Raw genomic sequence first — 12875 nt, forward strand, 5'->3', positions numbered from 1 at the left:
CAGACTATCCCAAACCCCTAAAGCTATAAGAATGTTGTTGTGCTTGTTTCTGAATTAGACAACCAGCACCACCATGTGGCAGACTATCGTAAGTGCTGGTGTTGACAATTAAGTGACCGTACCGAGGGCCAGGAAACACCGGCTCAATTTAAGCACTGCCTTAGGAGTTAAGGGCCAGGTGTACGACCATTTCATTTTCTAATTGTGATTCATTGCGAATCGCAATTAGAGACTCGCAAAACGAAATGTACAAATGTGTCTCAGACCCATTAGGGATTCCCTTTGGGGTTGCAAATTACCTACCTCATTAATATTCATGAGGTAGTTCGCAATCTGCAACCCCAATGGGAACGGCCACACTCCCAGGGATGGTGGCTTGCTGGGCTCAGCAGACCACTATGTCTGTGACTGCTTTTCAATAAAGCAGATTTTTTTTTACATGCAGCCGATATTCCTTAAAGGAAAACAGGATGCATTTCAAAAAGAAAAATGAAAAGTATTCTTTTCATTTTTTCAGAGTGGGCAGTGGTCCTGAAAAATATTTTTGCATGCATTCACAAAGAGGAAGGGGTCCCGAGGGGACCCATTCCCATTTGCGAATTAGTATCAATTTCAAATTGGTTTTAACTGCAATTGATTTGCGACCTCATTCATGGTCACAATACAATCATACAAACCACTGTTACTAATTGCGAGTCACAATTGCTATTTTGATAGTTGGTACTGCGTACCGACTAGCAAAATAGGGATGGTACATCGTACCTGGTCTTTTTGCAGTAGCAAACTGCGATTTTCACCTTTTGCGACCACAAAAGGGCGTCGTACATCGGACCATTAGTGTATTTCTTGCAGGAAGCTTGTAGCATGACTCAAGATTCCTCACGCTAAAAAAAATCTTGACAAACATATTTGTATTGAAAAGCATTTATTTTACTTGTGTTGCAGCATTCTTTCCTGCTATGATTACATATGTATAAATCAATTGGATAGGTATATTTTTAATGGCAATGTGCTCAGTCAGTCTTGGGCAAGCGTTGTACTTACAAAAATAAATAATGTGTTCTACACTGATGTCCTGAGTATTCCTCAAAGTGTCATCAATTTTAGGTATACTTCAGGACTCTCAGCAAAAATCATGAAATGTGTCTAGGGAATATTTTGCGATAGACCAGCATTCTTCTGCAACAGCACAAGTGTTCTTTTGCAATATGGCAAGTGTTCTCCCGCAACATGACTAGCATTCTACTACAGCACCTTAAGAATTATCTTGCAATACCATCTGTTATATTTTGCCTGATGTCAGATCTTCTCTTGTAATACAAAAACATTTTCCAGCATTTCCTGCATGATGGCAAGCTTTTTCATGAAATATTGTGGGCATTCATTTGCAACAGTGCAAGCAATATTTTGCATCATAACAAGTGTTAACTTGCAACACAGCAAAATTGCCTCTGCAAGATGGAAAACTTTTTCTTGCTTCATGGCAAAGATTATCTGATAAATCGGCAAGCAATCTCTCCTACTATATCAAGCCTCCTTCTGAAACGTAGAGAATAGAACTCTCTGCACAACTTCTAAAAAATAAATAACAAGATTATTGATTCACTTTTTTGAACCCTAAACCAGGTAACTCAAGCTACACACCACTGGACAAATCAGACATAAATGACCAATGCCATCCAAACCCCTTCTCTTTGGAAACCAACCACAGTGAGGCAAATGAAGCTGTTCAGAGATTCCAATCTCACAGTAACAGTGTTCACCAACGCGCTCTGACCTCACCCACAATTTGGCGCATCAAAACATGCATTAAATCAGGGCCCGTTCTAGGACTTTTGGAGCCCCAAGGAAGATGGGAATCTGTGAGGTCCCTCTAACTTGCACATAGTGTCACATGAAATGAAATCACAGGAAAAGATAATAAAGGAAGTGCCATCAATTTGCTATTGTTGAAGCGACTTTCAGAGAAGCACCTTTCTGGTACAGATATCAGTAAAACAATAAAACATAAATACTAACACAAATAAATAAATATATTTTAAAGTTCTATTGAGTGGAAATACATTATATTAGTCACATGTTGGGTTAAAACGCTTGGTCTAAGTCTCTCCAAAACATATATCTTCAATCAAACTTTAACAAATTGATTTCAGATTATAGGTCAGACCTAGCCAAAAGGCTTGAGAGCACTGTACAGGGTTAGAACCAAAGACACAGTCAACATGTGACAGGAGGAGTAGTCTTTGGATTGTTATTGCATCATGATGTAAGATTTTTAAAGTGTTTAGTTTCGAGATGTTTCTTAATTGAGGATGGTTTGGGCAGTTCGCACACATATGGAGATATCCTTGGTGCATAGATGGGAAAGGCCTTTTTACTTGTTTTTTTCTTTTTAACACTTCTGTCTGAAAGAGTCCTTGATGCGGGTGTGCATAGAGCCACTGAAGATGGTGAGCTTTTCATCCAAGTAGGCGGGGCTGCCAGTCGTATATAGGTGGTATTTCTGTAGTGTGAATCTAACCAAAAGGCAGCAGAGCTGCACTGTACAGGGTTACAAAAACAAAGTCAAGGAATGATAGGAAAAGTAGATGGTTTGTTGACTGTTAATGCAGTTTAATGGCTTTGTAGATGATGCAGCCGGTTTTGAAGATGGTACAGACTAGCAAGGGGAGACAGCAGAGTTACACCAGGGTGGAATGATGTAGTCATATTTCTTCAGGCCCTAGTGTGGTGTGCTGCAGCATGTAGAAAGCCTTTAAGGGGGCCAGTATGGATTAAACTTCCAAGATGGTTTCCCAGATACCCAGAGCAAGATACGTTTGTGGCATGGAAGATTTCGGAGCAAGAAAGATACGAAAGCAAATAAAGCAGTTAAAAAAAAGCTTGACGTGTATTAAACACACCATTGGGCCACTGTAAAATACTAGAACCTATCAGAATACAATCATATGAAGGGTAAAAGAGTTTAATGTCATATGCCCTAGGCCATATTTACAAAACCCCATCAATGCCCTCTGATGCCTTTAAAAGTGCTGATACTAATTATTAGTATACACTTACATTGTGCCAGAGTGCATTTCCTTTTGAAAGTTAGCAGGATGCAGATACGATTATCAGTTTTGAGATACATATCCTTTCACATGCATGTGATGATTTCTCCCCTTTTTGCATAACACTTGCAAAGCTCACATCCCAATTGCAATTAAATGCTACTGCAAGGATGACTCACTAACCGGTTCATTATCTTGGGCCTCACAGTGCAGGACTACGGCTGCAAGGCCCGAGAGGGGGATGGGTTGTAGGGTTGTGTCTGCCCAGTATTGTACCATCATGGCCAGTACTGTCATGTGTAATACCCAGCAAAAGAGCAAATATCTCAACATGACGTCCTGGGATATAACTATATAGAACAAAAATCCTTGCCTCACCAACAAAGTAGAATCTCTCAAATTGGAAGGGTGAAGATTATAAAGACAAATGGTGTGAAACAGAGATCTTTAAGTTGGGGAGAGTCCCCCCTTGGAGAGCCTCAATTGATCTCAGGGCACCTGGCTCTGGCAAGGAGAAGCATTATGCCAGAGGGACCAGAGACTAATATTATACTTAAAACAGTGCCGCGTTTTCAGTGAAAATAAACAGAGTGACAGTGAGCCACTCCATAAAGGACCATCAGTAATGCACACAGGTGAACTGGGATTTGGGGATATTAACACCAGTGTGCAGACAAGAAATTCACTGAAGAAAATACTCCTTGAACTTTGAAAGTAATCAAAGGGCTCTTTCTCTGGCCCTCGTAGTGCTTAACGAAGACCGAGAGGTCCGAGGGAGAAGGGCTCCCTGAACTTTTCACCCATGGTCCAGCACTGCAAGGCCAGGGTATGACCCCTCGAGTCTTGCTGTGCTTGGCCATGTCTTTGAGGCCACAGGAAGGGAGGGTCTTTCCCTGAGCCTTTCCCCCCATGGTCCAGCCTTACAAAGCACTGGGGAAGGCCTCACAACACTGGGCCATGGGTGGGAGCCTTTGGTGACAAGAGTCAATCCGTAACTTCTACACCAACCACTCTATCCCTAGGGCATCCTCCCCAATGCAGAAGCAAACTTTCCATTATTACTTCATAGCACACTTAAGACCTCATTACAACTTTGGCAGTCTCAATACTGCTATGTTGGCGGTAGTCGATCGTACCACCAACAGGCTGGCGGAGAAGACCGCTAAATTATGATCAGGTCGGTACTCCCAACAGAATACAGCCAAAGCACTGCCGGCACCGCCACTGCAGTCTGGCCACCACGGATGAAGGTAGCCACCTGCAGGCCGGCAGAGACCATGTTTCCGCTGGACAGATTACAAGGTTGCACAGCGCCAAGGTTTCCACTGCAGTCGCACCACCACAGAAACCCAGGCGGAAGCCAACTGCATAAAAGGAGACACTCACCTTCAGGAAGCCATATACGTCCGGAGCCATCATGGAACCAGAACTAGAAATCTTCCTGCTGCTCCTGCTCACCCAAAGACTTCAGAATCTGTGATGACGACAGCAACTGTAAGTACACACTCTTACACATTACTGTTGTATATTGTCAATTTTTGTACACTCACACAACATACGCTCAGGAAGAGGGTGCAAGGGGTACACTCACACGTAACAGCACACTAACACGCACACTCACATTTAGCCACACACACTCGCATATATGCAACAAACACGCCACGGCCACCACAAACACACACATACGTCACAAACAGACACAGGTGCGCACGGAAACACTGCACAGGCCCACACTCACACAGTGGCACACAACACGTCACAACCACAACACGACTGCACCATCTCCAATCTCTTGGCAGCGACCCATAGTGGACACTACCCAGGTACACACCACACATACATCACAACGTAACACCAACAGGCAACAAATACATACAAATTCACAATCATACTACTTACCGATCAACTTACAAAGAACACCCTATCTAACATTTCATGCACATAACATGCACACAGACAAAGCACACAAAGTCTTGGATGGGGGCCTTTGGGGTCTGGCTTGGGGGAGGGGTCAGGCTTGGTCTTAGGTTTAGAGGAGGTTTGGCTTTTTGTTGGAGGGGTTGACCTCTTGGCAGGAGGAGGGGCATGGGTACTTGCAGGGGGGCAGGGGAGGTCTTGAAGGTGGAAGGTCCGGACTTTGGGAGGAACACAGACCGTTTAGGGGTATCAGGGGGTGGGAGAGGAATAGGGAAAAGCACAAACTCCAAAAGGTTTTTAGACACATGGGCTGGTCATAAGAAAAGGGTTTGGGTGTGGAGGGAGAGGGAGTGGTTGTCTGAGGTGTTGGTGTATATCATTTGGGTGCATGTTTGTGCGAGGTATATTTGTGGGTGGTGGGTGTCTGTTGGGTGGATGAGTGAGGGTTTTTATGTGTAGTGGTAGTAGGGGGGTGGGTGACTGTTAGGGTGGTGGCTGCAGGTATGGTGGATGTGCTGCATGTAGGCGTGTCTGTGGTGTCTGCGGGTGTGGTGACTGTGTGGGTAGGATTGGTGTAGTGGCTGGATCTGCAAATGTTGGTGTGGTGTCTGCAGTGTGTCAGGTGTGCTGTCAGTGATGCTGGGGGTGGTGGGGGTGTCAATGCAGGTTGTAACTGTTGCTGTGTGTGCAGTGTATGTTGCTTGTGTGCATGCCGGTGGTGTGTTTTTTGGTGCTTATGTTTGTCTGAGCTACCCTTGGATGTTCAGGTGGATGCATGCTTGTCTGTCTGTGTGCTTTGGCTGGGTTGGGGAAGAGGGGTTTAGGATTGGGAAGAGGAAGGTGGAGGGTGGTGGGGGGGAACAAAGGATGACTGGCTTCCATCAGTGTGGAGACCAGAGCCTGAAAACATCTCTGTAGGCCAGCCAGTGCACCGTGAATGCCCTCCAGGAATGCATTACTCTGTTGTATCTGAGCTGCAAGTCCCTGGATGGCATTCACGATGGTCGATTGACCCACAGAGATGGACCTCAGGAGGTCAATAGCCTCCTCATTGAGGGCAGCAGGGCTGACACGGGCAGAGGTGCCTGCGGCAAAGGAGACACCCACCCTCTTGGGTGAGCGTGCATGGCACACTAGGTGGGGAGCTACAGGGAGGGCGGTGATAGATTGGGGGGACGGACAGAGATGGTGCTGGGGTTATCCCAGATGGGTCTACCACCGCCAGAGAGGGTCCACTGGAGGAGCATTCCGAAGATGATAAACTGGATCCTGTCTCCCCTATTGCACTTCTCTCACCCTCCGGGTCACTGGGTCCCTTGGTGTTGGTGGTACCAGCACTCCGGGTTCTGTGGCCAGCAGCTTCCCCACTTAGCTGTGCCCCATCTCCTTTGTCTGCCGATGCTGATGCAGAGAAACATAGAGAGAGGGTCATCACATTCTTAACATACACATACATTACACCATACACAACAGTAACATCACATCTATGTCTAAGAAAGCCGAAGTTAGGAACCATTTAGAGCCTACATCATGTCACAACTACATACTTCCAACAATCCTATTTCACAGTCTCACCCACAACATAAGACAACCATCTGACCACTTAAATTATCATCCCATCAATTCAGCTGTAACACACACTATTAATGCACAAGATGATTTGGCAACATGAAAAGTCTCTCCCTATACAGATCATCACTGTGTATCAAAAATCATCCTTAGCAAATGCTGTTAACTGACATCACAATACCATGCCTACCTCTAATCCACACTTTCCCAGTCCATCACCAATAGTCATGTTTCATGAAAGTAAACTCATCTCACTTCAACTATACAACACAGTATGTTGCTTTGCAATCACATTCCTAACATGTGACTCTGTCCATAACATTCACAATGTCAAATACCTCAGATGAAATCACTCCATATGGCATACCTAAAAAGTGAGGCTCATAAAATTACATACAATATCAGTAAAAAATCTATCAAAAGTCTTTGAAACATGTTTAGAGTTTCTAGACCCATGTATCTTACTTATTGGCACATACACAACAAAGTTATGTCCAGCAATCGGGGCCTACTTAGCACACAGAATACACCCACGGACTGCATACCAACACATTCAATACAATGGGAACTAATCATGTGCATAAAGGCCACATACTATTCCACTATTCATGCTGAGTAGAAACCCCTACATGACAACATTCAAAAACCTACATCACTACCAACTGTCCAGACATGCGTAACCTAACATCTTAGAACCAACGTAACATTGACACAAGCTACTTCTAATGTAATACTGTGAACTTAGGCTGAAATTAGCTGATCCATTACAAAATGTGTCACAGCAGCCTCTGATTACCAAAGGTAAGTATGGCAAAGTAGAGCCCTCAACATAAAAAAGGCAGGAAGTACAAATTGACACATGATGTAGGCAAGAAACAATGTATAATGCACCCATGTAGGTATGGTCCTGTCCTATGCAGCTTGGACAAAATACAAGGCCTAAGGGATCAGCAGGCTAGCCACTTACCTTCTCAATACCATATACACAGTACAAATTGTCTGAACACCCATGTCAATGATATGTCCTGTACTGTTAATGTATCATTAGCATCATACTTTCCATCATATAGTATGTCCACCGTGATGAAACATCACATTTGCAAATGTATAGTTTAGACATAACAACGGGGACACCCCCTCACACCTCAGAGGGAGTGTAGTAAGTATGCAATGTCAAATTCCTGATTGGGATAACACCCTCACATGAAGTTCCCATCTACTTCAGAACACAGAAATAGTTTGCCCTGTTATTCATCTGTCAGACCACATGTTGTACATAGAGCTAGATCCAGTGGAATAGGAATAGTCAGAGACCAAAGAGCTGGAAAACGTTTATTGGGTATATCGACTGTGGATCAGTAGGTAGAAAGGATGGCACAGCAGGTTATACATATGTATAGCAGTGTAGAGGTACACATATGACACAGTCACATGTGCATCACCACATGCTGTCATACAATTTGTTCAACATAGGTGAGTAATATCTCCCTATACAGAATACAATGTCCACATCTGTGTATCAATGTTGGCAATTGTAGAACTATGTCTTCCTAGGAGACCCTTTACCTGTAGCATTTACCACATTGTCACAGCTGAGATACTTAGACATCATACACTTAACTGGCAAAGGCATGTACATGTGTCTATTCAGTACTTACCCACTTGTTGCTGCTATGCTGCCCTCAAACGCCCATCAACCACAAGGTAGGCTACCGCCAAAATGTGGGCTATTAGTGGGGTCAAGGTCCGACAGGGCACCTCTCCCTCGTTGGGAGGACATCCCCAGCTAGGCCTCTGCGGTCTTCCGGGCCCAGCGTCTCAGGTCCTCCTACCGCTTCCTACAGTGGGTGCTCTGCCAGCTGTGAACCTCCAGGGTCCGCACTTGCTTGGTGATGGCCAGATTCCCTTTTTTTGATTGGCGTTGACCTCCATGGATGACACAGACCAAAGGAAAAAGTCCACATGCACCATCCCAACACAAGTGGACAGAACACTTCAATTACAGCAAGTAAGCGAACATTCCCATCCTCTTAGTTCATACTCATGAACAATTTAGCATCTGCAGGCAGCAAAATCTTCACTACTCAACATTTCAGGTACACTATCATACACTCACACCTATCACACATTGGTATACCATTAGACTCACCTGCTCCTCTGGTGCACCATACAGCTGTCCATCAGGGGTAAGACCTCCTCCAGAAGCTTGTCTAGCTCTTCTGGAGTGGAAGCTGAGACTCTATCATCTGCAGGACGCTGCATGATAGCTCTCAGAGGCACTACATAGCAGCTCAGCTAGTGAAGGACTTGCTAGCAGCAGTGTCAGGAGTCAATTGAGCAATACTGCAGAAGATGACAGTGACATCTGCGATGTACAGGACCGTCACTACTGGGGGACATTGCCATTGGCCCAAGTTCACCAAAGGCAGCAATGTGTTCCAGTGGCAATTTCCACAGTAGTTGTGACCGACCACCTGCTGCAATGACGACATCACCCAGCGGAGTTAAGTCACTTCCACATGTCCAGTATAATAGGTAAGACGGCTGCTATTTTGAGCACATTTCATGTATGGAAAGGTTTTGGATTCTGCGTCATGTATGATTACCTATATTGTGCCAATTATCAGTTAGTACTGCCTTCAGGTTTAATAGTCTCTTTGTGCATCTGAGTAGAGTTAAAGCTACATAACAGAGGGATTTGTGGTGATAGAAATGTACACCTATTCTCAACATCCTATGTGCTTTGTGTAGGAGGCTGGCCTGGCTTATAGTGGGTACCTTGTGGTGCTTACACCTTGTGCCAGGTCCAGTTATCCCTTATTAGTAGATTAGAGGTGTTCTAGCAGCTTAGGCTGATAGAGGTAGCTATAGCAGGGCAGCTTAGGCTGAACTAGGAAACATGCAAAGCTCCTACTATACCACTTATATCACTTAGCACTATATCATAAGAACACACAATACTCAGAGTCACTAAAAATAAAGGTACTTTATTTTAGTGACAATATGCCAGAAGTATCTCAAAGGATATACTCCCTTAGGAGGTAAGTAATATACACAAAATATACACACACAAACCAAATCAGGTAAGTAAACAGTTAGAAAAGTAGTGGAAACACTGTAGAACACTATAGAATGCAATAGGTAAAAATAGGCCTAGGGGCAACACAAACCATATACTCCAAAAGTGGAATGCAAACCACGAATGGACCCCAGGCCTAGTGTAGTGTGTAGAGGGTCGCTGGGAGAGTAAGAAAACACTAAGGGTGTCCAAGATACCCTACCCCAAGACCCTGAAAAGTAGGAGTAAAGTTACCCTATTGCCCCAGAAAGACAGTAAAGTCTAGATAGGGGATTCTGCAAGGACAACAACTGACTGCAAAGCACTGAAGACGGATTCCTCGACCTGAGGACCTGTAAAGGAAGGGTACCAAGTCCAAGAGTCACGAAAGTGTCCAGGGGGTCAGGAGCCCACTAAACCCCGGAAAAAGGTGCAAAAGGGCTGCCTCCTGGTGGAAGAAGCCAAAGATTCTGCAACAACGGAAGATGCCAGGAACTTCTCCTTTGGTCAGAAGATGTCCCCCTGCGTGCTGGAGGATGCAGAGTTATTTCCACGCAGAAAGACTGCAAACAAGCCTTGCTAGCTGCAAGAGTTGTGGTTTTAGGTTTTGGGGGCTGCCAGGGACCAGGAAGGACCAGGAGGTCGCCCCTTGGAGGAGGAGACAGAGGGGGTGCTCAGCAATACAGAGAGCCCACGCAGAAGCAGGCAGAACCCGCAGAAGCACCTGAACAGGCGTTCAGAAGATCTGAGCACGACGGTCGACTCAGCACAACAAAAGAGAGTCCCACGAAGTCGGAGTCCAACTCAGCGAGTTGGGCAATGCAGGACGGAGTGCTGGGGACCTGGGCTAGGCTGTGCAAGAAGGAAGTCTTGCAAGAGTGCACAGAAGCCCTAGCAGCTGCAGTTCATGCAGTACACAGGATTACTGTCTGGCATGGGGAGGCAAGGACTTACCTCCATCAAATTTGGACAGAAAGGCCACTGGACTGTCGGGGACACTTGGACCCAGCTCCTGTGTTCCAGGGACCACGCTCGTCAGGATGAGAGGGGACCCAGAGGACCGGTGATGCAGAAGTTTGGTGCCTGTGTTGGTAGGGGGAAGATTCCGTCGACCCACAGGAGATTTCTTCTTGGCTTCCAGTGCAGGGTGAAGGCAGACAGCCCTCAGAGCATGCACCACCAGGAAACAGTTGAGAAAGCCGGCAGGATGAGGCGCTACAATGTTGCTGGTAGTCTTCTTGCTACTTTGTTGCGGTTTTGCAGGCGTCCTGGAGCAGTCAGCAGTCGATCCTTGGCAGCAGTCGAAGAGGGAAGTGCAGAGGAACTCTGGTGAGCTCTTGCATTCGTCATCTGGTGAGATACCCACACGAGAGACCCTAAATAGCCCTCAGAGGAGGATTGGCTACAATGAAAGGTAAGCACCTATCAGGAGGGGTCTTTGACATCACCTGCTGGCACTGGCCATTCAGAGGTGTCCATTGTGCCCTCACACCTCTGCATCCAAGATGGTAGAGGTCTGGGACACACTGGAGGAGCTCTGGGCACCTCCCCTGGGAGGTGCTGGTCAGGGGAGTGGTCACTCCCCTTTCCTTTGTCCAGTTTCGTGCCAGAGCACGGCTGGGGGATCCCTGAACCGGTGTAGACTGGCTTATGCAAGGAGGGCACCATCTGTGCCCTTCAAAGCATCTCCAGATGCCAGGAGAGGCTACTGCTCTCAGGCCCTTCACACCTATTTCCAAAGGGAGAGAGTGTAACACCCTCTCTCAGAGGAAATCGTTTGTTCTGCCTTTCTGGGACCAGACTGTCCAGGCCCCAGGGGGGCAGAAACCTGTCTGAGGGTTGGCAGCAGCGGTAGCTACAGAGAAAACCCCGGAAAGTTAGTTTGGCAGTACCCGCGCTCTATGCTGGAAACCCGGGGATGCATAGAATTGTCCCCCCAATACCAGAATGGTATTGGGGTGAAAATTCTATAATCCTAGACATGTTACATGGCCATGTTCGGAGTTACCATTGTGACGCTACATATAGGTATTGACCTATATGTAGTGCACACGTGTAATGGTGTCCCCGCACTCACAAAGTTCGGGGAATTTGCCCTGAACAATGTGGGGGCACCTTGGCTAGTGCCAGGGTGCCCACACGCTAAGTAACTTTGCACCTAACCTTCACTAAGTGAGGGTTAGACATATAGGTGACTTATAAGTTACTTAAGTGCAGTGTAAAATGGCTGTGAAATAACGTGGACGTTATTTCACCCAGGCTGCAGTGGCAGTCCTGTGTAAGAATTGTCTGAGCTCCCTATGGGTGGCAAAAGAAATGCTGCAGCCCGTAGGGATCTCCTGGAACCCCAATACCCTGGGTACCTAGGTACCATATACTAGGGAATTATAAGGGTGTTCCAGTGTGCCAATCAGAATTGGTAAAATTAGTCACTAGCCTGCAGTGATAATTTTAAAAGCAGAGAGAGCATAAACACTGAGGTTCTGGTTAGCAGAGCCTCAGTGATACAGTTAGGCACCACACAGGGAACGCATACAGGGCATACTTTATGAGAACTGAGGTCCTGGCTAGCAGGATCCCAGTGACACAGGCAAAAACAAACATACATACAGTGAAAATGGGGGTAACATGCCAGGCAAGATGGTACTTTCCTACACTTTGTTAATATAGAATAGGTGCTACAAAATGTGTTTCACATGTAAACTCGGTTGGACTATCAAACACTGTCAGTCACATTTAAATATGCATGTATACGGTATTAGATAATTCAGGGAATGTGCACCAAGGGGAGTGTCATAGAATGCGTAGCAATATGCTGTACTGTAGATGTCAGATGCTGTAACTGACCTCGACTGCAGATATGTGTGACTTGTATATGGACATATTCAATATGTGTGCATTGTTCTTGTCACATACAATATTTTCATGTTTCCACATAGTTACCCTGGCATGTGGAGAGGAAGACAACCTCCAGTGTACCGCCCACTAGTAGACCTGCCCACCATCGAGGAGAGACATACTATACAGACATATTCCCTGAATAGGCATACAATCATGGATCTTTGTGATCAGTTGGAGACAGATCTGATGCCTGCCATTCGCAATCCCTATAGCATACCTCCCATCGTTCAAGTCATGTCAGTGATACACTTCCTGGCCGCTGGGTCCTTCCAGAATACAGTAGCCCTAACTGCAGGGATGTCTCAGCCCAGGTTCAGTCTGTTTTGTACTGTGTGTATTGTTGAAACATTTGAACGGCTGCATCAGGTTTCTCCAACATG

This window comes from Pleurodeles waltl, chromosome 6 (assembly GCF_031143425.1).
Source record: "Pleurodeles waltl isolate 20211129_DDA chromosome 6, aPleWal1.hap1.20221129, whole genome shotgun sequence".
Lineage (NCBI taxonomy): Eukaryota > Metazoa > Chordata > Amphibia > Caudata > Salamandridae > Pleurodeles > Pleurodeles waltl.